At 45.5% G+C, this 25,201-nt stretch overlaps 1 long non-coding RNA gene across 1 annotated transcript in view; it reads right to left on the bottom strand.

Annotated features, from left to right (window-relative positions):
* The window catches only part of LOC141581014 (uncharacterized), a 55,439-nt gene that overhangs the window by 4,689 nt on the left and 25,549 nt on the right, over positions 1 to 25,201 (bottom strand). The gene's annotated exons all lie outside the window — the stretch shown is intronic.

Below are 25,201 nucleotides of genomic sequence, written 5' to 3'. Positions count from 1 at the left end.
GTTCCTAAATAAGATGGCTACAAGATGAAAAGTTACACGCCTCCCTGAAGTATTTTGCCCACAACAAAATTGCTCATGAACTCCAAAATATTTACCCTAAGGTGTTTCTGTTAAAATTTCACCATTGCAATGTAAATTCATAGCTTATCTGTACAGATACTGTCACTCCCTCTGTCCACCTGATGCAAATACATATTTAATTATTCCCATGCCCCATTGTGTCTATCTTGTCTTATGTAAAATTCTCTGCATTTTTCCACTTGCCTATTTCTATTTGCCTATGTCATCTTACGTGTAAAAAAAAAAAAAGAAAAAGGCAGATTCACTGGGCCAAACGCATGAATGACTATTTTTCCCTACCCCTTCTTACATGAAAATTGTATACTTCTCAATATCCCACCCTTTCCCCTTTATATTCAGAGAATTAATTATATTCAGAGAAAGGCCTGTACCTGTCTCCCAAGAGTACATCCTTAACTTTAGCAAATAAACCTCCTAAAATGAAAAAAAAAAAAAAAAACAGTGAGGCTTCCTGATGACTTAATGTCTGTCATCTCTAAGGCCTTGGGACAACCTGAGGGACTTACTGCTTTTTGGAATTTTTGACCAGAGAGAAAGTGGTTTTGGTTAAAGAGAACAGGTAGAGAGAATGATAGGACAGAGGTGAGGGGCTCTGTGGCTGTGGGGATAGCAGGACTGGCCCGTGGGTGATATATTCAATAGAACGCAGTGAGGGAGATGGAAGTTGCAATACCATTCTCTCCCACCCACAACCTCTCACAGCTCACGCCTGGATGGGCCTCACGTGGGTCTCTGTTGTTCTGGAGCTGAGCCCACGTGCACCACCGGCCCACTTAAGACAGACCGGGAGCTACATAGGAAGCAGCAGCATGCATTTGAATTCCCCTGAACTAAGAGGGCATGCAGGCAGAGGAGAACTCTGGCCTTCATGTGTTGGCCTGCCAGCGAGCCAGCCACTCAAAGTTCACTCCAAATCACCTTCCTTTGAAGAAAAGGCAGTAGGAACACTTCAACTGACCAGAAAGAAGACCCCTCTTTCTCTACTCTGTTTGATCATGATGAATAATGAAACTGTGGTTCCCTATCAAAGCTGGGCAGAGGACTTCTGCCAACAAAGACTGCACTTGACTCGATGCAGCCAAAGGCACCCTGCAGACAAGTCCAAGGTGCTGAGGCCTTCGCAGAGTTCAACGAGCCCTAGACCCTGCCCTCCAGGAGCTGCTAATCTGTCCAGCATAAACAATGTTGACTCCAGCCACCCTCCGAATGAAACAGAGCCAAGCATATCAGTTGTCTCTCCAACCAACTAATAATAAACACTCAGACCCCTTCTTTCTCTGAGCAAATGAGGCAGGTCCTTCTGGGGCCTGGGTTTGAGTGTGACTTCTGAAGCTAGGCTGCCTGGTTTCCAACTCCAAACCTCCCCCTCACTGGTGCATCCTTGGGTGAGTAACTTATTCTTGCTAGGCTTGTCTCCTCACCTAGAAGATGGTGATACTGGAACCACCTTGAAGAAAGGACTTATTTCAGCAAACGGTCCTCAGCCAGCGCTTGGGAATATGAGCAGTTACCCTGCATCCCCTCTCATCGAGACGTGTGGCTGGGAGCCCCTGCTCAGTGGGAGAGAACCAGCAATTGGTCTTCATCTTCACATGCACCTTGACCCCTGACTTAAAGGGCTCAGAGAGGCACTTCTATGGCCACCCCCGAATTTGGTATAAACTTGGAAAGTGCTGATAAATCTATTTTTGTTTATTTCTAATTTATACCCTGCCAGCTTACAGAAAGGATGTAAAACACCAGAGAGAAATCTATGTAACCTCCAGTGACAGGAACCAGGGCATGGTCTTCCACATCTGCCATAAAGGTCAGCCCACCCCCACCCCTTCCGAGTAGATCAGGGGATGTCCAGAGAGCAGTCAGAGATGGGAAGGGGTGCGGGCAGCTGCTGAGGCACTGCCCAGCCCAACACCAGAGAGTCGCGTCTTTCCACACCTCCCCACTCACGCCATTTCCCTCCTGCCCTGCCAGCCTGCTGCTCCCATGTTTCCTGCAGCCACATCATGTTAATGCTGTCCCTGAAGATTTTAGGGACACAGGAAACCAAGGGCCAAGCTGTCCTTCTACAGAGACCCAAAAAATAAAATAAAGCCTACAGATGAAATCAAATCCACAGTAGCTTTAAAGGGTGGGTGTGTGTTTGCTCATTTAATCATTAAAGAGCAGCCTAACACTCTCAAAAGAAGCGGGTGGGTTTCATGGTGGCTGGTCAGTCACACTGTCCGCCATCTCATAGCCCTGCACCTAGCTGCCCCCAGTGACACCAGCTCCCAGCAGCTCCACTCTCCAGAGGCATCTCTAGCTGAGCAGCCCTTCTGTCTTTCCTCTGCCTACTCAAACCTCCCCAGCCTGCAAAGGCCTTCCTGTCCCAAAGTCCGTCCTGACCTCTCTGCTCACTGGCCTCTGCTCTCTGAGTGTCAGTGTCACCAACCATCTCGGCCTTCCCATAGCACTTAATCTCCTACTGACCTTCCCATTTCTCATCAGCCCGGCTCCCCTTCCCCACAGATGCTGATCAATAGGTCTGTAAGGTCCCAGAAAACAGGCTGCTGTGGCAGCATTCAGGGTGCACCAGAGGCAGGACATGCACTTGGGTTGATTAAAAAAACTTGGAGATTCTGCTACCATCCAATCCTTTTGTAATCTGATCAAACTACCCAAAAGCTGAGTGGGTAGTTCTCAAGCTTTAGGGCATATAAGAATCAAACAGAGGTAGAATGTAGAAACAGTAAGGGCATGCTCTTGGCTGTAATAGACTTTCAGGCACCATCCCAGGTGGGTCCAGGTTGGGCTCCAGGAATCTGGGTTTTTTTTGTTGTTGTTTTTGTTGTTGTCATTGAGACACAGTTTTGCTCTTGTTGCCCAGACTGGAGTGCAATGGCTCCATCGCAGCTACTGCAACCTCAGCCTCCTAGGTTCAAGCGATTCTTCTGCCTCAGCCTCCCGAGTAGCTGGGATTACAGATGCGTACCACCATACCCACGTAATTTTGTATTTTTAGTAGAGAGTGGGTTTTACCATGTTGGCCAGGCTTGTCTCGAACTCCTGACCTCAGGTGATCTGCCCACTTTGGCCTCCTAAAGTACTGGGATTACAGGTGTGAGCCACCACACCTGGCCAGGAACCTGTATTTTTCTGAGGCATGGGATCTCATCTCATGCTCTGAGGAACGGACCTGGCCCCACCACCTTGCGTGGGCAAGAAGAGTCCTGGTTTGAGCATGTAGTGCCACCAGAGCAAAACCCTGGCTCTGACACCAGGTAGGTGATCTCAGACAGGTAAATGACCTGGCTGGGTCTCTGACTTCTCATTGGTGAAATGAGCCTATGGTAGGAAAGGATTCCTCAAACTCTGATGATAAAAAGTAATGGCTAACATTTATTGAGCATCCACTGCATGCCAGATGCTATTTTGTTATTTTCCATATATTTTTTCATTTACTCTTCACAACAGCCAAATGAGAAGCACAACGATTTTTATTTTACAGATGAGGGCACTGAAGAGCAAAGTGCTGAGTAACGCGGCCAGGCCACATGGCTGGTGATGAGGGGTCTGATATTTCAGCCCAGGCAGTTGCAGTCCAGGGATAGAGCTCATTGCCATGCTCTGCCGCCCGCAAGGACTTCTGGGCCAACTTCACAGAGGGAGTAAGCAGGACACAGGTCACCTGGGTGGCTGCCATACTGGTCAGACCATTCCAGGGTTCCAGCCACACCCTTGGAACTGTCTCTGGGTCACCCTCCAGGCCAGCTGAAAGGCAAGTCTCACCACATGAGGTCAAATTAGCCTACGATCCATGCGTGGGAGGGGTGCCCATTACTTATGCAAAACCGAGAAGGATTTCAAAAACTGGAAGCAGAGTGTGCAGGCACATGAGTGCCCAGGCCTCCCCCACCCCAGAAGCTTTTTATGGGACAGGACAGGACTTTAGAGGAGCAAGGGGCGGGCTGGAAAAATTCCCATGAGACCAGACTGCCAAGCAGGGCTTGTCAGGGCAACAGGCCACTGCAGGCCTTTGCTGTCTTGTCTTTCCCAGAACAGACAGAAAGCACAGATCACACCTCAGGCCACGAAGGGGATGACCAAAAGTTCCCTGGGAGATCCCCAGGGCACTCGCCACCCCCATGAGAGCAGGAAGTCCAGGAAAGTGCCTTAGGGCCAAGGTCACCCTAGAGGAGGTGGGGAGGAGAGGGAGGGTGATCCTGCCCCCAGCCATGCAAGCTGAGCCCAGCAGATTCTGACAGGGAAGAGGAAGCAAGAGGCCCCGTGACACTCCCACCATAGGCCCTGCCATCCCAAGCTCCTGGCTGGGGTGCTGAAGTGTGTGTGGTATCCTCACCGCTGATCACCTCCCTCCTCCCCCACCACTAGCTGCCTTCCCAGTCCCTTCTGTCAAGAGTCCTGCTTCAAAGGCCTCCATCAAGCTCATCCAGATAACCCTTCCCATTGGCCTCACTCCAGGTCACAGCCCCCTTCCCACCTGGCCCCTCACACTCTGCCTTTGGAATCCTTCTTATACAACAGACTTGTAATGGACCCAGCTTTTTGCTTAGGAGCTGGGCTTCTAGGTCTGCCTGCCTGAGTCAAAATCCTAGTTTGGCCCTTTATGAGCTGTGAGACCTTGGGCAAGTCACTGAACATCCCTTAGATCCAATTTCCTCAGCCTTAGCTTGGGAAGAGTAATTTAATCCGCCTTATTGGGTGGCTATGAGAATTGAATGAATGTAGATAGCGGCCTTGGCATCAGTAAATGCTAAGGATTACTATTTTTCTGTTTGAATGTACATATATTTTCCCTTTTGCCCATATTTCCACAATAGCAGGTCTCTTCATATCTCCCAACTGCAATTGTAGCATCATATACTTTTTTCTCTTTTTTTTAGGACAGAGTTTCGCTCTTTGTTGCCCAGGCTGGAGCACAGTGGCACGATCTCGGCTTACCACAACCTCCGCCTCCTGGACTCAAGCAATTCTCCTGTCTCTGCCTCCCCAGTAGCTGGGATTACAGGTGCCCGCCACCATTCCTGGCTAAGTTTTGTATTTTTAGCAGAGGTGGGGTTTCACCATGTTGGCCAGGCTGGTCTCGAACTTCTGACCTCAGGTGATCTGTCCCCCCTCGGGCTCCCAAAGCATTATATACTTGCTATAGAGGGGCTGCTGTGGGCTGAGATGTCTGCGGGTCCCGGAGCTGCCCTTTAGGAGTCTCCAAGCTGAAGCTTTCTGCCAGCCACCTGGTACCCTACACAAAAAGCTACTTTTGTTGGCATAAGCTTCCCTTGAGCCTTGGGCAGTTTCTGCACTCCCCTTAATCCCAGGCTTGGCAGATGCCCTGGAAAGTGAGAGGGAAATGTCCTAGATCTTCTGCAGGCTGCTTCAAGGGCAGCAAAAGAAAACTGGGTGTGGGAGTGAGTGCCCATGTGTGTGCACAAGTGGGGTGCCCCATGGAAGAGCATTGTGTTCTCTAGCTCAGTTCTTGTGTCTGCCACATAACTAGCCATGTGACCCTGGCCAAATTTCTAACTCTCAAATTCTTGATTTCCTCATCTACCAATGAAAATTAAAATTTCTTAATACTGCTACTATGAGAATTGTTTCCAGCAAACGTTTATGAACTAATCCTGCCAAACTAGGTACCAACCAACCCTCTCTTATACAATGAATCAAAGGGAGAGGAGATGTAACCTAGAGAACCCAGACAACACAAGAGAAATAAGCCATGTGCCCTTTATCAGTGCCGTCAACAGTGAACATGGAGTTTCACGTGAGAACATGAACTCACGGGAATAGTGAAAAGTGCTATGAACTTAACAGTATGCACAAAATCAGTGTTTCTTCACACATCTTTACCCCCCAAGCACCACATTGTTATGTAAATGAAAGCAAAGTGAAGGCAAATGTCAAGGAAAACAGATATTCAAAATGGTGGACAAAACTATGCTAATGACAAGGGTCCTGCTACCCTTTCAGTTCAGAAAGGAGACTCACCCTGAGAAAACACTCCTCCCCCAACCCACACTCCCAACCACTTTAACCCAAGTGAAAGGCAAAGAGAACCTGCATGGAATTATTTAGAAATGTACCAGAATCACATGACTAAAATGAAAGAAGTCTTTGTTTTATAATCCATGTACAGCCAAGAGCAGGTCTTGACTCTTCTTCTGTAAAATGGGTACACCAAGAGTGCCTACTTGACAGAGAGGTTGAGAGAATTCATTGAAATAACCCAGTACTATGGTTTGAATGTTTGTGTCCTCTCTAAAATTCATGCTGAAACTTAATTCCCAATGCAACAGTATTAAATGGGGGGATTTTTTCTTTTTTTTTTTTTTTTTTTTTTTTTTTAGATGGGGTCTCACTCTGTCACTCAGGCTGGAGTGTTGGAGTGTAGTGGCACAATCTCTCAGCTCACTGCAACCTCTGCCTCCTCGGTTCAAATGATTCTCCTGCCTCACCCTTCCGAGTAGCTGGGACTGCAGGCACCCACCACCATGCCTGGCTAATTTTTTGTAGTTTTAGTAGAGACCGGGTTTCACCATGTTAGCCAGGATGGTCTCAATCTCCTGACCTCGTGATCCGCCTGCCCTAGGCTCCCAAAGTGCTAGGATTACAGGCGTGAGCCACTGTGCCCAGCCAATGGTGGGGACTTTTGAAGATGATTAGGTCATGAGACTAAACTTCATGGGTGGAATTAGAGTCTTTTTCTTTCCTTTCCTTCCCTTTTTTTCTTTTTTAAAGAAATGAGGTGGTGTTGTGTTGCCCAGGCTGGAGTGCAGTGGCTGCTCACAGGCTCAGTCATCACACACTACAGCCTTGACCTCCTGAGCTCAAGCAATGCTCCTACTTCATTCTCCCAAGTAGCTGGGACTACAGAAAACACCACAAAGTTCAGCTTTTAAGAGATCTGTGTTTTGTAAAAAGGCTTGATGGGGCAAAATTTAGCTCTTCTCTGTCCTCTGCCATGTGAAGACACAGCAAAAGACATCATTTTGGAAGGAGAGAGTAGCCTTCACCAGATGTAATCTGTTGGCTCCTTCATCTTAGACTTCCCAGCCTCCAGAACTGTGACAGTAAATTTCTATTGTCTACACATTACTCAGTCTCAGGTATTTTGTTACGGCAGAAGGAATGGACTAAGACCTCTGAGTAAAGAATTCAGCAGGGTACATAACGAGCTTTTGACAACTGTTTGCTCCCACTACTGTTGTTTTTGTTGTTCCTTGAATTCTTAAAATTAAAAAATCATGCATTAGGGGAATAGGAACCCTAATCAAATGGTTGACTCTTGGGTTGGAAATATTTTTCAGATATCTAAACCTTTTCTTCCCACAACATCATCGAATGCAACTTGTGTGATGTTGGTACATCTCACGGAAAACCCTGCCCTGGTCTGACATTCGTGAGCTCCCTGGAGGGGGACAAAAGCAGAAAGCTCAAGTCAGGTGAAATTGCCATTGAGGATTGGAGGAGGAGTGGCCGAAAAGAAAATGGAATTGGTCTAGAAGACACACACAAAAATAAATAAATAAATGAATAAAATAAAAGGGGAGTGTTGGAGAGCTCTTTAAAAGCTCACACGCCCTGCAAGAAAACGTCAAAGATGAGAAGAATGAGCTAACCCTTCAGACCCTTTGAAGCACTCATATAAACGGTGGAATCCCTTGGTCCACTCCTTCTTCAAATCCTGCCAAGCTAAGGACCCCCCCATCCCCACCCCAACTACATGCTCTAGGCGGTGTGTACCTGAAAAGCCAAGTGCCCAGGCATTGCAGGGAATTTCTCTCACTATTTAACAAGGAATGCTTGGAATATTCAGGCTGAGAAGTATTTCTTAATTTCCTGTGCAATCTGAAAGCATTATCCAAGGGTTATTTTTGTTTTGTTTTATTCAGAAGTGGGGTTGCTGGAGCATTCCTCTTGGACATGTTCAGATTTGAATTAATTAGAATTCCTGTACAGTTTTCTTCGGTTATAATTATAGCTTAATTTGATTGCTTAATAGCTCTGGTTTTCGTAATGTTTAGCACCTGTTGTAAATTGCACAAGATAAATCACCTTCTACCTTCTACCATGTTTATGCCTAACTTTTGCCTTTTCTCTTTCAGCTGGTGGGGGCTTGCGACAACAGCCACAGCCACGCGCTTTGCTCATTCCTGCCCTTTCCACCAAAGAACTCTCTTTTTCAAGGCTATTTAACCACAGAAGAAGTGACTTTTACTTAAATGCCTCCTTAAGACTGTTAGACTTTTTTTTTTTAAAGAGAAAAAAAAATTAGAAAAAAAAAGAGTACTTCAGATGCTATAAACTCTGAGGACTGACCTCTGGTATTATGTAGACTTCCACTTAAGGGTCACCTTTTTTGATGCGCTGGGTGTACAGAGTATTTTTTCCCTCCTTTCCTTTCTAGGATTATTAGACAGCAGTGGAAGCCCTGCATCATTAATTGATTTCTTCCATGCATTGTGCTATGATACAATTTTTCAAGGCTGTGCATAATTGTGTTCTCTGTGCCAGCGTTCTGTGTTCTGTCCTTGTCATATTGTCATTGAAGGCTGTTTCCACCCTCTGTAATTGGAGATGTTCTACTTTTGGACAAAGGTGTGGGGGCAGCTCAGGGGAACAGCGCTGACATTTACTTCATCAATTTATTTTTATTGTTCCTACATTTATTGCAGCTATAACAGCCCTTTAATAGTTATATCTCCTCCCTGTAGGGTATTCTGGTATTTGAAATTTTTTTAACTCATTTGTTCTCATAGATAACAGTAAAGTGCATTTCAGGATAACCTTTAGGTTTCAATCTCCTCTCTTCTTTTGGCTCTGAGGCAGTCTTCGCTTTAAACTTTTACTGCATTGCCAGTCTAAAGGCCAGAGCGCCAAGTTCATTCTAGCACTGGAGTAACCACAAATTAGTGGTCCTGAAAATTTCAGGGAGGTTAGTCCTAAACCAAGAGTGCAGCTATTACCGTAATTCAAAACTGGTCATCCTTTTAATGGGGAGAGGGGACTAAAGCAAGGTGGGCGGGAAGGGAAGAAAGTAAGGGGCAATGAGAGAGAATCCTAGTAAATACTGAGTCTCACGTTACAGTCCTGGTCAAATAAGGATTGTAATTAAATCTTTATGACCAATGAAGCATCAGACTGGACCAATTCTGAGTCTCTGCCCTTCAAGGTCAAAGACACAGGATACAATTAAGAGGCAACTGCACTTGGATTTACTGTTCTTCTTGTCTTTAGATACTGTGACCCTCCCCCACCCTCCAAGCCCAGTCTCACCTCCCTTAAAAAGGTTATCTTATTGTAGCCTTGGAAAGAAGTCCTTACCTGAAAGCCTAGTGCTTTTGTTTACTTCTTTATTTTCTACCTGCCCTGGAGAAAAAAATAAACACTTACTTTGTTCACTTTTCTACCACCATATCTATGGTAGAGAAAACATTGGCATGGGCAAAAAAAAATACGTCGAGGCTTATTTTTAAGGCCATAATACTAAGTCATTGTCTAATACTTTGTGCTCCAACTGCCAGCTTTCAACCACTCATTTCCTCTGAATAGTATCTAGACACATTTCAAAGTAATTTCATTCTTGTTTCTACCCTCCCTTTCCCCAGTTTCTCCTACAGAATCATTTTCACACCTTCTTTTCCTACCAGTGTCATCAGAGTCTACCAGAAATTATTGCCTGCCCCTCATCAGAGAGCATCAAACACTCTGTGACTATGAAACACCAAATAATCAGCCAGGAGATTGGCTCTGAATTCTGCACTGGATCTAGCACAAGGTCCCTTTCCCTTCTCACTTGTCGCATGAGCATCCTCTGTGGAATGGCATTGCTTATGCACCCCACTGCCACTATTAATAAAAAGTAATGTTTTTTCAAACCAAATAATCTCCATTATAGAAGGATGGGTCTAGCAAATCACTGCACAAAAAGCAGGCAGAGATTGAGTGGTCAAAGCAGGTGTTCCTGGTCTTGGTCCCTATGCCTAGATTCTCTCACAATAGTAGTGAAAGGCAATCCCAGGACATTCTGTTGAGGCTTCTATAGGCAGAGAAGCCTCTACTTCAGTGGCTTCGCAGGCAGGCTCTGCAGAATGGTGACCCTCGCCTCTACACTTCTCATTTGACCCACCTTCGATATCTTTTTCATCTTCTCCCACCCTGTCTCACCACTTCCACTGCAAAAGGACACTTTCCAGAAGACTGTCTTCTACTGTGATATTGGTGTATCAATGACAACTTCAGAAAGGGAAAGTAAAGATGAAGAAATAAATCAAGTGCACAAAATCAAGAGGGAAAAACATCACAGACTATCTGCTAGAATCCTAGCTTGGGCAAGGAAGCTATACAAGTGAACAGTTGCAGGCATCTGCTTCCCAACAGGGTTATACAAAAAAACACCCCAAAATGATGCTGCCAAGTTTCTGATAAAGGTAGGATGTTTGGAGGCTCTGTTGGGATTTTTTTTAGTTATTATTATTCCGGTTAGACTTTATCCCTGGATAGTTATAGAAAGATACCACCAGCAGGGTATTAATCCAGAGGAAAATATTTTCATGTTTCCACATTATAGATCTGGCTCAAAATTCCAGGTCTTGCTTAGTCAGGTCCCTGACTCATTTTCTCATCTGTGAAGACTTACGAAGGAAAGTCATGATGGGCAAACACACTGCAGCCTGATCCCTGATGAGCTTGGAGAATATGTCCACTGTCCTGGCAGTGAGGCCAGAGGCAGCTGACCTTCTGACTTATCTGCCCAATGGCAAGAGTCCTTCTGCACCAGTCACCATCTGAATCACGAGGGTAATTTAGAGGCACTAACCAGCTGCAAGTTTCACTATGTACAGGCAACTTATTTTCAAAGATGGAGATTAGGGCTGCTGGGATCAGAATGACTAAAACTGCTGAAAGTTAATTTTGGTCAATTTTGCTTTTAAATATCCTTGTGCATCTCCATTAATCAAGTCAAGAAACCGTCCACAATTAACGTGAGCTAAGCTTGATGACCATGGCATTCTAACAAGAAAGGAGACCTTCCAGAAGAAGAAGAGTGCCTTTGGACTCAGAGGTGAAAGGTCAAGTGGGCACCAGGTAGCCTCCTGAGCAGCAGACCAAAGACAGAGTGGAAGAGCACAGGAAACATGGGGAGGTAGCTGTGTGCCACTCCTTCAGATCTGCAAGTGTGGCATCAGCAGCAGGACAGGGCAGGGCAGAGCAGGCAGAGAGGAAGCCACCTGAACTAGGAATCAAAGGAAAAACTGAGAGACCCACACGTGATAGACCTGATTCCCTTGTTCCCTAGCCAGCTATTAGGCATACTCTCTCACTAAGAGCTTATAGTAGGCAAAGCTCATGAATTGATATTTCAAAGAAAAAGACACACTGGTGAACAAATATACAAGAAATTATCTCGTAGTTTTTAGAAAGCAGGTTAAAACACATATCAATTCATGAGCTTTGCCTACTTTCTTATTGTCATATTTGTCTTTGTATTGATTTATTGATTGCTCTTTGCATATTAAGAAAATATGTTGCAAAGATTTTCCCCAGTTAGTCTTTTATTTTCCCCTTTGTCTATGGTATTTTTGCTATATAGACCTAGTTAGCTGTATTTTATTTCTTATTTTGATAATATTTTGCCATATGAAAGTTTCAGCTTTTTTATTATCAAACCAAGCAGTTTTCTTTTATAGCTCCCATAGTTTCATGTCTGCTGTACTTGACTACCACTAAAATTTTCATTTACTTTTTTGTGATTGTAGTCTTTTTCAATTTAGGGATCCAGATTTACTTATTTTTTCCAAATAGCTGTCTCAACACTATTGACTAATACATTAATGACCCACTGATTTTCAATGCCACCTTTACAATTTAATAAAGAGTCATATAAATCTGGCTGTATTTATTGATGTTATATTTTGTTCCACTGCTTTTCTATCTTCTCTCTGAACTAGTACCATACTGTTTTATTATGACAGCTTTACATGTAGTTTTGGTTAGGTAGAGCACTGTTTTTTAAAAAATGGCGTTTATGGCCAGGTGCAGTGGCTCACACCTGTAATCCCAGCACTTTGAGAGGCTTAGGCAGGCAGATCACAAGGTCAAGAGATGCAGACCATCCTGGCCAACATGGTAAAACCCCATCGCTACTAAAAATACAAAAATTGGCTGGACGTGGTAGTGTGTGCCTGTAGTTCCAGCTACTCAGGAGGCTGAGGCAGAGGAATCGCTTGAACTCAGTGGGTAGAGGTTGCAGTGAGCCAAGATTGTACCACTGCACTCTAGCCTGGCAACACAGCGAGACTCCATCTCAAAAAACTTTTTTAAATGGAGTTTATGAAAAGTACAAATCTTTAAGAACATTATCCTAGACTAGATACTTTTCTTTTTATGAAGGATATTCATACAAAGAGTATGAGTTGTTTTTTAAAAACAGTGTGAAATCTGTGAACCAAAAAATATTTAATAAGAATTTATGGGCCGGGCGCGGTGGCTCATGCCTGTAATCCCAGCACTTTGGGAGGCTGAGGCGGGTGGATCACGAGGTCAAGAGATCGAGACCATCCTGGTCAACATGGTGAAACCCCGTCTCTACTAAAAATAGAAAAAATTAGCTGGGCATGGTGGTGTGTGCCTGTAATCCCAGCTACTCAGGAGGCTGAGGCAGGAGAATTGCCTGAACCCAGGAGGCGGAGGTTGCAGTGAGCCGAGATCACGCCATTGCACTCCAGCCTGGGTAACAAGAGCGAAACTCCGTCTCAAAAAAAAAAAAAGAAAAAGAAAAAGAAAAAGAATTTATGATATTAATAGCTGGGAGAATGGACAGAAAAAGATAAGGCAGAAAACACAACCTAAAGGAATCTTTTTCAATTAAAAGATGTAAGACTACAAATATCCAAGCAATTAAAAGAAAAGGCAACCTTGTCTGTTTGAGTGCTAAAAGAAGGTTTCTCAGGGGTAGTGATGGTGACGGACAGACATAAACACCACTCACAAGCCCCTGCATTGTCATCAGTGGGAAGGGTCCCTTTTCCCCAGAGATGCTCATAGGCTGTATATTCCTTGCTAATAATAAAAACTGACATTCATTGAGTGCTTACTGTTTAACAGGCACTGCTCTAAGTGTGTTAGACTTATCAACTGAAACCCATGACACAACCCTACAAAATAAGTATGCACTCTCATGAGGCCTATTTTATAGATGAACAAACTGAGGCACATGCCCTCTGTCGCCAAGCTACTCAGTGACTGAGCAGAATTTGACATAGGTTGTCTTGCTCCAGAAGGGTTATTCTTTTTTTTTTTTTTTTTTGAGACGGAGTTTCGCTCTTGTTACCCAGGCTGGAGTGCAATGGCACGACCTCGGCTCACCGCAACCTCCGCCTCCTGAGTTCAGGCAATTCTCCTGCCTCAGCCTCCTGAGTAGCTGGGATTATAGGCACGCGCCACCATGCCCAGCTAATTTTTTGTATTTTTTTTAGTAGAGACGGGGTTTCACCATGTTGACCAGGTTGGTCTCAATCTCTCGACCTTGTGATCCACCCGCCTCGGCCTCCCAAAGTGCTGGGATTACAGGCTTGAGCCACCGCGCCCGGCCCAGAAGGGTTATTCTTAATCGTTACGCTTTACTGTCTCCAAAACCAGAGAGAGGACTTGATCCAATGCACTGCCTCTTCCTGAAGCACTCCTCCATACGACAAAACTATTAGCAGTGAAAGGCCACCCGGCCAGCGCAGCCTGGACACCCCTGTGTTCGGGCTGCAGACGCACAAGAGTAATGAAGACCCCAAACTTCCTGAAGGGACAGAGGCACCTGGAACGACGCTGGCCCCCTGGCCGGGATCTGCAGTGGATTCCCATCAGCCCTTGCAGCTCCTCTCTCACAGGGGAGCCCAACAGTTCATGCTCCTGCACACTCTCTGGGCCTCCGGTGCAGTCTGGTCACCTGGGTGACCCCTGCCCACCTGGGACCAGGGTGGCCTCTGTCTGACCTTATCCCAGGCTGACAGCTGGCGTCGCACTCACCCAGACAGCCGGCGCTCCAGGCCGAACGGAGTATTGTCTCCCGCACTGCCTTACAAATAGGAGAGAGAGAGAGGGAGCAGGCCACTCCTGTTCAGCCATGGCCTCATATGGGGGAGGTGCCTCGAATTGAGGAGATAGGATGAAACAAAATGCCAGCTGCAAGTATTTCTGACTTTAAGAGAAAAGCAGGGCCCATGGCCTCCTGAAGTCCGGTGCCAGGAATTGTTGAAAACAAAAGGCCCTCTGGTAGGCAGGGTCGGGCAGGAGCACAAAGCCCCATTGTTAGGCTACACCAGCGGTTTTTCCAACTTTTCTTTTTAAGCCACGGAACCGTTTGTAACCCCTCAGCCATGCCCTCGACGTCTGGAAGGGCTTTCAGGTGGAGCCCGTTACCAGGAAGAAAACAATGGCACTCTGAGCCCATCGCAGGCAGACACGGCATTGAGACTACGGTGCAAAATGTCAGTTTTCCCATCAAGTCGCCTTTCATCCCTTACAGAGGCTGTCTTGAATGGGCGTCTGCAACTCCCTTCCCTGACATCCCTCTCCCTCCTCTTCCTCCCTGCCTGAACATGAAAACTAGAGAGGTCCGGATGACCCTTGCTCCTGGATCTGTTCTGTAAGGGCCCTGACTCTGCCCACCGCAGTCTCTCGGATTCTTCACAGCCAAGTTAACCTTCCTCTTCCTAATGCCGACAGCCTCTCAATAGCAGCGCCACCATGAGGTACGGTGCTCATAAATCTCTGCTTCTTATCCATCATTTGCTCCCTCCTAGAAGGAAAGAAGAAAAGGAAAGAGGGAGAAAGGGGGGCAGAAATCCTGACCCATCATCTTTTCAAAGAATGTCAGATGCAGATAGCAGGTACTGTAATTCTACTCTGGTCCAAGCAGGGGCAGGGCTTCAGCCCTCTCTGCCTTGTCCTGGCCTGGCGGCCCCAGTCTCATCAACTCACAGAATCTAATCTGGAATCCATGAGGCTGGATAAGGCTGGAGTAGACTCATGTTGGGAATTCATCTAACCTGTCAACCCCAAAGTCTTCCCATTGGACTAGAAAGCAAGATAAAGCAAAGATTATTTGTATTTGGGGAGTCCCAAATCATTTATGAATAGGAAAAAATGAATACATTCATACATATATTTTGCATCCAATTGCAAGAGATGCGCGAATCCTCCACAAATTCAAGGACCTCCAGTTAAGAAGCTCAGGCCCAGTCTTAGATCTACCCTGTGCCATTCAGGAGTCTATTCCAGAAACAGCTAGATTCTCACCACACCAATTTTCTCTCTTCTGGGTTCACAGCTAAACCAGTCCCATGGAAAGTCCCCAGACACTCCCTTCCTCTCTGCTGCCAAAGACCGAATGAATGACAGCACAGAGCTGGACTCCTGACAAGACTGGCAGACCCCGGAAAGCTGACCTTGAGTCTCTGGGCCCTGACTGACCATCCTGAGTGGAGACTGATTTCCATTCAATGTGACTGAGGCCTGGCTCCCGTGTGTGGTGGACTTCCAAGAAAGCCACCTCATGTGGAGGCTGCAGTAGATTCAATCCATTCCTAACAGGAGGTGGAATCCAGAGTCTACAGGCCTGCTGTCCACAGTGCAGCAATCAGTCAAATCTGCCAGTGATGGGGCTAATTTCCAGAGTACTCAGCATGCTCACCTTGTGCCAGTCTGGTGACAAGGAGAGGAGGTTTCACAGTTCCTCACAGACTCTGTTAGGAATTCAGAAGCCAATGCTCCTTCTCCACCCAGCTTCCTCCAGGAGATCAGGAAGACAGCAGGTAGCTAAGCCCACCATTGTCTCTCTCCACCACTCGCCACCATGCTCAGAATGACCTCAGTAGCATAACAATAGCTGATATTACTGAATGTTCACTCTATGCTGGGCTTTGTGCTGAGCTACTAGCATCCAGAACTTCATTTGGGTTTCTCATCACAACTCAGAAGGTACTAGTCCCACCTGCCTTTTAACTTTGACCCAGAGAGGTTAATTACCTGTCCCCAGATCACATAGAAATGAGCACCCAGTGCTAATACTTCTAACTTGTCACGACTTTCCCAACTTCTCAAATCACCTTTACAAAGACAGACAGTCCTAGGTAGAATCACATCTAAAGGCTTCATTAGTCATCACTTTGATACCATCTGAGAAAAAGGAGGCCTCAAGGCAGCTACCATGGGCACCAGTGCGAGAAAAGGGCTCCTGGTTGCAAAGGAGGGCAGCCAGGAGGCAGAGCTTGCCTTCCTTTCCCTTGGCTGAGAGCTGATTTGTCCCTGGTGCTCAAAAGCACCTTCCAGCCACCTTGGCCTCTGCTGCCCTTCCCAGCAAGGCTACGATGCCACATGATCCAAATGGCAACAGCAGATTGGGCAGAGGGCTTGAGTCCTTAGCCCAGATTGCGGACAAGGCTAGTGGAAGAAGAGCTCTGGGTGGGCAGTCCTCCCAGCAACCCCACCCCACCCAGCAGCCCACCCTGACTGTGAGGCAGGAAGCCTGGCCTCAGCCCAGAAGTCAGACTCCAAGCCACGCTGCTTCTCCTTGCCTTCCTGTGCCGAGGTAAAGGCTAAGAATCTCCAGTCTGTAAAACTAGCGGCGCAGTGTGCAGTGGAGAGTCCCGGCAACCTGCTCCCTGACTGAAGTGTTTGTTGAGTCAGGCATCCGGTTCCAGACGAATCAGACGAAGGGCATCCCGGCATCAACGCCAGGCACGCGGATGCCCGCGGAGCTCTGCGGGAGGCGGGGTTTAGTGTGGGGGCGGGGCTTGCGCGGGAGGCGGGGCTTGCGCGGGGCGTGGACCTCCGACGCGGGCTCAGAGCCTCCCCGAGCCCAGCCCTGTTTCCTGGCTTTGCCCAGATTCTTTGGGAACTTTTCGTCTCTAAATCCATTTCGCACGTTATTGCACATTCCTTTGTGCAATCTTTAAAATTCTATAATTTATAAAAGCTGTCATTCGATAGGGTCTTTACTCTCCCTGGCTGGAACTTCTTCTAAAGTACTTCTCAGTAGGCAGCGAATCACTCCCCTTTGATTACCATGTGATTAGTTTGTTCAACTGATGGCCTTTCTTCTCTAAGATACTCATTGTGTCTTCTGCCTCCTATGCAGTTCTTAAGAATTTAAATGAGCCGTTTTATTTCTTCCTCCAAGCCGGAATCTGCACACCCGGCCCCACCCTTCGGCCTCCCCTTTTAGTGAACCTAATAAACAGCGGCACCGTTTCTGAGGGCCTCCTCTAACTGGGAATTTTATGTTGTTTCTGACATTGTTTGTTGTGCTTCCCACAAGACCGAATGCTGCTAAAGATTGAGAGACAGTGACATAAATGTCAGGGAAACGCCTCGGCAGTGTCAAGCCTAATTAGACGCTTGCACTTGGCGGACAACTACAGATACCATAAAACTCAGAGCTCGCCCTCTCTCTGCACATGCCTGGAGTCTGGCAGATGGGACAGGGCAAAAGAGAAGGCCCAGGAACAGGATGAAAGGGGATGGAGAACAGTTTCACTGGGACGCAGAACTCGATTTTGATGCATCTTCTTGTTCCTTTTAGGTCACTCTTGTCCTGGAAGTACCCACAGGCAAAGCCATTTTATGCATCAAGCACTGTAAGCACAGTGCCTAGGGGATGTGGTCTTGTCAAGGGCCAAAAAAATGTTTGAGATGAAAAAAAAAAGGCTCCAAATTACAAAACAGAAACTGTGAAATCAAAATGATAATTGAAGTAATAATTAACAAAGCGAATTATAAAAATTATTTTACAGAAGAAATAAGTTGTATGCACACCCACATATAAGGTGAAATGTACATACATTTTAAAGATTAGTATAATACGAGATTAGGCTTTCAAGAGTAAGAGTGTGTTTGGCCCCGAAGTGGCTCTACCTACTGATTCAAAACACATTTCTATGTGTCTGAGTGAGTCAATTACACATAACTGCATGACTAATACTCAGTTCTTCAGCACCATGCCAGGTACACTGGGGGGACAAGGGAAAATGATCCTCATGGCTATGAGAATCTATTTGAGAAGTTATAACTAACTTATGAGGAACAATTCACTTATTCACTTATTCAGTAAATATTTGAGCAGCTGTTATGTGCAATATTCTTGATACTGAGAATAAAACCGTGAACAAAAGATACAAAAATCTCTGCCCTCTTCAAGCTTACAAGTCTGGTGAACAATGGTATAATAAAGTACTACATTCAGCGTCGGTACCAATGATTTACAGAATGCTGAGTGAGATGCCACGACCCACATGGTCAAGGACAGCTCAACACTGGGGGTGGGGGTGTGAGGTAGGTCTGGTCACTCGGTCACCCACTCTGCAGCTTATGCTCCTCCACCCATGTGTACAGAGAAGCAAAAGGTCTGTTTTTGCCTACAGAAAGATTATATGTGGATGAGATAATATGTGTGAAAAGGCACGTTGTAAACTCTCAAGTGCAACGTGAATTATATGTCTTATGTATGTGACACGTTCTGTTTATGCACCTGAGTGGAGATACTAGAGTCATTGTGGAGAAATCCATGTCAATCATTTTCTACTCTCAATTTTTGCCCAGATGCTTTTGTGCTAAGTTGAGCCAGCCTGTACATTAATATTCCAAATCCTTTTTGGTCACACTTTGGAATCCCACTGAGGTACTAAGAACAGTAGCCACCTCTAAACAGCATTTAGAGAAAGACAAAACCACCTGAGACCTTATCCAAAGGGGCCCTCATTGCTGAAAGAGGAGAGTTTGGGAGGGGAGAAGAGTTTATCTATCAAGCACATCCAATGTCTGGATTCCAAGGTATGTTCCAAAGCCTGGATTCCTAAAACCGTGTGGTACAGCTCAGTATATTTTGGCAAAACAGAGTCCATTTCCTTTAGTCATACATCAAGTTTACATCATTTCAAAGAGTGTGAGCATCATATTCATTTATGTTCAAAATAAATCCATGATGAAAATAAAATCATTATTATCAATTCCCATTTGGCAGCTGTGGAAAGTGAGACAAAGCAGGCTTAAGAGAGATGCCCAAGGTCATGCTGACTGGCATCCACTTTCTTGGCTTACTGCAGGACTCCTTTCACCATGTCTCTCGCTAAGGCCCTAGTGCCAAGAGCTGCCAGAGACCTCCTCCTTAGAAGATTACCAAGCCTAGGGTTGACCTCCTCTGAGATGACCAGAATTGTTTTATGAATTAACACCCACCATTAACTTGCCCATCAGACTTTTCCTGTAACATGCACTTGTCAAATTGCCCAAGAAATTCTTCCCTAGACCCTCCCTTCTGTCCCTCAAATATACATCTAAAATACAAACACACCCAGGCACACACAATGTGTCTCCATTCAAAATCCATTTCGCAAGGGCTTACCTTCTAAGGCTGCCGGACTTAGTAAATAAAAATATAAGATATCTAGTTAAATTTGAATTTCATGAAAACAATGAAAAATTGTTTGGCATAAGTATATCCCAGGGAATATTTGGGAAATACTTACACTGAAATAACACTTCATTATTTATTGCATTGCACTAAACTGTTTACCCAAATGGAATCAGAATCAATAAGCCTCATAATCTAAAAATCAAATGGAATTCCTTGGAAATCAAATGGAAATAATTTGTTGTGTAATTAGACAAGTGTATGTTACAGGAAAAATCTGATGGGAAAATTAATGATGGATGTTTGTTCATAAAATGATTCTGGTCATCTCACAGGAGGTCAACCCTAGGTTGGTGGTCTTCTAAAAAGGAGTCTCTGGCAGCTCTTGGCACTTCTAGGCCTAAACACATCTTGGTCCTATTTGTGGTCAGCTGCAAAGGTGAGGAGTCAGAACTTACTTGTTTAATTGTCAGAGAATCTAAGAGTGATGGAAAAGTAATTTTGTCTCTGAGTCCCATGAGATTACACCTAAGATAACCAAGACTAGAGGAAACTTAACCTACGTATATATACAGAACCTTCACTGGAAACAGTACAACTGTCATACCCAAGAGGCAGTTTACACCCAGTATGAATCCCAGTGGCTGTGAATACGGTCATTTGTCTGCACCCTTCCTCAGCCATACCAACTCCCCCTGCTCCTCTGCCATGGTAAACTCTCCCGTAACAAGCCTGGTACACTTGTTGGCAAATGATAGGTTCAGTTCTTCTTTGTGAGAAGTAAATGCAATGCATGTTGGAAGTCATATTTTCAATAGTTTAGCTCAAGTTAGATAAAACTGCAGACTCTGAGAAAGAAAGATCTGGGAGAAAGGAGATCATTGATTCCTTTGGGGGACAGACTCTGAAACCAAAAAGAAAGGGGTCCTGGCACCCAACAAGGAGCAAGCAAACAAAACATTGACAAGACAAATGCAAGCTTTCTCTCATAATAGTGAGTGAATAAATATTCATTAATACATCTCAACAGTATAGGGAAAAATAGCTAGTCCAGTGGAGGGGAATGATCCCCCAAGAACTGAAGAGCTCATGGGTTTATTTGTACTTTCAGCTTCAAGTTTGAGGGAACACTCAGGAAAGATGCTTCTAAAACTTCAGCTCACCCTCCACCCGATTAGAAAGATGGCTCTCTTGGTGTGTTTTTAATCCTACAGTATTTGTTTTAGAATGGGGTGGTCCTGAGAACAAGGATAGTGAGGGAGAACTTTATTTCTTTATTATTTGTATTAGTATATTACAATGTATTTACAACACACAGCTTCCACCGACTTCAGCTGAAGAGACAGTTTTTGAGGGTGTGTGGATAGATAACTATGGAGAAAGGCAGGAAACTCCCAGGGAACTGGTTGCAGGAGCATAGGATGGGAGAGGGAAGCTTCTAGTGCTTAAGCCATCCTCACCTCAGCCCACCCTGTTGCTGACCACTGGCAAGGTTAGCTGAACCTGGACGGGGAGGGAACAAACAGGAAACCAGAGTGAGCTTGGGGAAGCAAGAGGTTTGATCAGGAAACAGGGCTATCACCGTACTGTGGAGACCCACACTGGCCTTGCATGCTTGGGCAACCCCCTCTCCATGGGTCACACAGACGCAGACACAGAACCTGCCCTCAGGGATCAGAGTCCAGAGGGGAAGAGTGATGTCTGTCTTGCTAAGGCAACTGTGCCATGCAGTAAGCAGCGTAGCTTGGTCAGCTGGCAAGAAGCCCAAGCACAGAGTCTCAGTAAAGCAGTGTCAACAACAGGAGAGAGAGAGAAAGATTCTCGGAAGAATTTTACACTGATATTTCTCCAAAACGTGTAATAGCAAACATTCTGAATTTAGTTGAGCTTCCATGCAGTATAGGATTAAGACCCTAGAACAATTCGCCCTGTATTTGAAGCCAAGTTCTGTCACTTACTAGCTGTGTGACCTGGGACAAGTTACTTTACCATTCTGGACCTCAGTTTTCTCATCGACAAAATGGGGATAGCAGGTTATGCAATTATTGTGAGAATTAAATGAGTTTCAACATGTGTAAAGCACCAGGGCCTGATCCACAACAAGCTGTCAGTGTTAGTGATAATTATAATGACACATAGAGATTACTATTGTAGTTTTATTTTAGATTATATACAGAGATGAGGACGTCTTATTTTTTAATTTTATTTCATTTCCAGCAACACCTCATTCTGTGCCATAGAATGGGTATTCCCCAAAGACATTGTAATTTACAATTTACAGTCTCTAAAAATCTTAACACGGCCTGATGATAAACACTGTGGCAGAGGTATGCCCAGGGCCATGTAGTATAGATGTCCCTAGAAGGCACTCATCCCTCAGGCCGCAGGAGGCTACTTACGGAGAGTTTCCCATAGGAACCCTCTAAGCTAAGTCCTGAAAGTGTTGTCCAGGTGAGAGGAAGAGGAGCAGTTTGTGTAGAGGCCAGAGGCAAGAATGGAAAGAACACAAACCTGCTAAGAATGCAGACAGCAGAGTTGGACAGTCGGGCCATGGAGACACACCTGCCCCAGCCCAGGCAAGAGGCTATGGCTTAAAACCAAGCAGCAGAATGTGGAGGGAGAAGCACATCCAGCTTCTGGAGAGGGTCCCGCTAATCAAGGGCAAGGACAGGACTTGGTAATTGAGTGATGATGAAGGTGAGATGGAATTTTGCTTCTTCCCATCTGTTGGCTTAGACAACTGTAAAGATGTTGACATCATTCACTGAAGCAGGAAATGCAGGAAGAGGAGATGAGATGGGGGCAGGAAGAGTGAGGGAGGTGCGGAGAACACCAGGAAGGAGTTAAGGTCATGGCTTTCATTCGGAACCATTTATCTTTGAGATTTGTGTAAAACACAGCTAAGTCTGAATGCTAGTAGGGAATTGGATGCACAGTGAAAATAATTAAAAAGCCAATAGCCATTCCTTACATTATATAGAATTCTTCTTTTATAGAACAAATCACTTCACATGGTTTTTATAATTCCTGTGAGACGAGAACACGTATGACAACAATATATATTGAACACTTACTACACTAGGTATTTTGCATGTATTTATTCTCAATGCTTACACAAACCCAGAGTGGTACATTCTACTAATAACCCATTTCACAGTTAAGGACACGGAGGCTTAGAGGCAAAGATTATGAAACTCAACCAATGATGCACAGCTGGTATGCAGCAAATCCACATGGTCTGTTCTCCCTTTTGACAGCTACAGAAACTGAAGGTTAAATAGGACAAGGGACAAGCATGAGGTTACTTAACCAGGAAGTTGTAAAACCAACTTTAGCACCCAAATCTGCTACTTCAGGAGTCTAGTGTTCTTTGCCCCACCCCATGAATTCAGGCTGTAGGAGTATGTAATGTGCACAGGGCAAGAGTGAGATTGTTGGACCAACCATTAGCCATGTTCAAACAAGGCAAAAACTGCTTCTTTCCTTGTGCAGGCTCATGAGAGTAAGGTACTTCATCCCTATCTGCACTGCTACCATGATGCTGATGCTGAGGCAGAGGCTGGGTGCTACTGAGAGTGGAGCTCTATCAATCCAGGCTCATCCTGCGGTTGAGACCCAAAGACCTCAGTGGCCCTAGAGTTCTCGAGGACAGACTTGGGATGGAGCATTATCTTTTGTTTCCAGATTACTCAAGAGGAGAACGTGGGCTGGAGTTGTGTTTGTATTCATTTATTCAATAAGTATTACAATAACTGAGCAGTTTCCGAAGTGCCAGGCCCTGTGCTATGCACACAGTACACACTGATGAACAAAACAGACCTAATCCTGCTCCTGTAGGGCTCACAGTTCCAAGTGCTCCTGCTGTTCATGCCCAGCACAGGTTGAATGGTGAGTGGGGAATGGGTCTTGCTATCTGAAACGTGGCCTTGAAAAGCTGGCATCTGTGGTTTTAGTTGGGTCCCACTGATAGAGGAGACACTAGTCTGGCTGTTAGGGGACACTGGTTCAGCCTGGGTATTGGTTAGGCCTCATGACTGGCTAGAAGACCCTGGGAAAAATCATCCAGTTTCTCTGGCCTTGATGTACAATGGGTGGTAGAGAGGAAAAAGACTAATCATGATTTTCAGACTCCTTTGAAGCTACATTATTCATTCTGTGTTCACTTAACACAGAGTTACCAGAGCCAACTTTGTGCAATGAACATGAATAAAGTGGACATGGCCCAGGCCTCACCGAGCTTGAGGTCTGGTAGAAATCTTGCGCCAGACTCCACCATATGAAACAGATAAAAATAGAGTCCCCTGGAACTCTAGAAAACACAGTTTTTAAAAAGGATAAATAAAAAGACTAGCTCATCTCTCAGGTTCCTTCCTGCTCTAAGATTCTTGAATTTTTTTCTCCAAGTCTGAGGCAACACAGCAGGAAAAACGCACGTTCCGCACACCTATCTTCAGTCCTACGTCAACTGAATCGTCTGAAATTTTGTTCAAGCCCCAACTACTCAAGCTTTTCCAGGTACTGCTGTTTTGTTCCCTTGGTTTATTCTGAGGAAGCCAGCCGTTTGCGTGAGACTCTCAGAGTGTCTCCTTCAAACCAGGCAGGGAAGAGAAGGCCGTATTTTCTTCTGGAGGCAGAAGGTTTTTCGTGCATTACTCCCCAAGCACAGAGAGAGCCCTGGAGAGGCTACAGTGGATGTTAGCAAAAGCAAGACAAAGAGGCCCAGTTGTGAGTTGTTGCTCATTCCTGAAAATCCTCTTTTTTTTAGAACACCAGTGAAAGCCCAGCTCCCCTATTCCCTTGCTAGTTTTGTAAAACAAACAAGAGCAAATGATTTTCATTCATTGACTTTGTTTTTCCTTTCCAAGGGAATCTCTGCGTCCTCTAAGGAAGGCCCATCTGAGGCTTACTGCACACTGTCCACTTGGTGAGAAGGGATTTGACTTTGTATTTTTTTTTCTTTCTCACACCGTCCTGGGCCAACATGCGCCTGGCCATTTCCAGATGAAACGCTGCCTTTACCAGAATGAGATGTTTGCAAAAAGGTCTTTAATGAACTGAAAACGTTAATTTGAAAAGTCTCCTCTGTGGAAAGAGTGAGGCTTGCAGAAGGAAGTGACACATGGCCTGTGGACTGGCAGACGGCTGGTTTCTCTCAAGTTTTTCAGAGGGGAGATGGAGAATGGCTACATGAGGGTGGGACCCAAAATGGACCCTCATTCAGAGGACGGGATCAAAATGGCAAATCTGAGCTTTATTCACATACACTGTTTTGCTTGGTATTTTAAATGTCTATAGGCACAGGAGTCCCCCTAGTGAAAAACAACACAAAGTCCCCCTCCCCACACCCTCTCAAGAGCCCCCTTCCCACCACCAGAAATTCCAGCAAATGCCCCACTGGCATTATTTCAAAGGTAACCTCAGTAAGAGTGATGTTCATATAAACAGCCACAACCACCACTAACACCACCACCTTTTTTTTAACCAAGGTGTTATGCCACCCCCTGCCGCCACCATCGGTGCCACCCATACTGCACACAAGAGGAGAAAACATGAAAGTTACAGGCTCTGCTAAGAATGCTGATTAAAAGCCACTGGGCAGATATAATTACAGGACTTGCTCTCCCTAGCTGAGCTGATATTTATTTCAGCAGTTCTGACCCTTCGTGGGGATCTCACTGCTGCCCCCACCCCCCAGCCCCACCTTCCTCCCTCCACTCC

Source organism: Saimiri boliviensis, chromosome 1, assembly GCF_048565385.1.
Source record: "Saimiri boliviensis isolate mSaiBol1 chromosome 1, mSaiBol1.pri, whole genome shotgun sequence".
NCBI lineage: Eukaryota > Metazoa > Chordata > Mammalia > Primates > Cebidae > Saimiri > Saimiri boliviensis.
The sequence above is the reverse complement of the archived record's forward strand: the minus strand, read 5'-3'. Positions and strand labels throughout refer to the sequence as shown.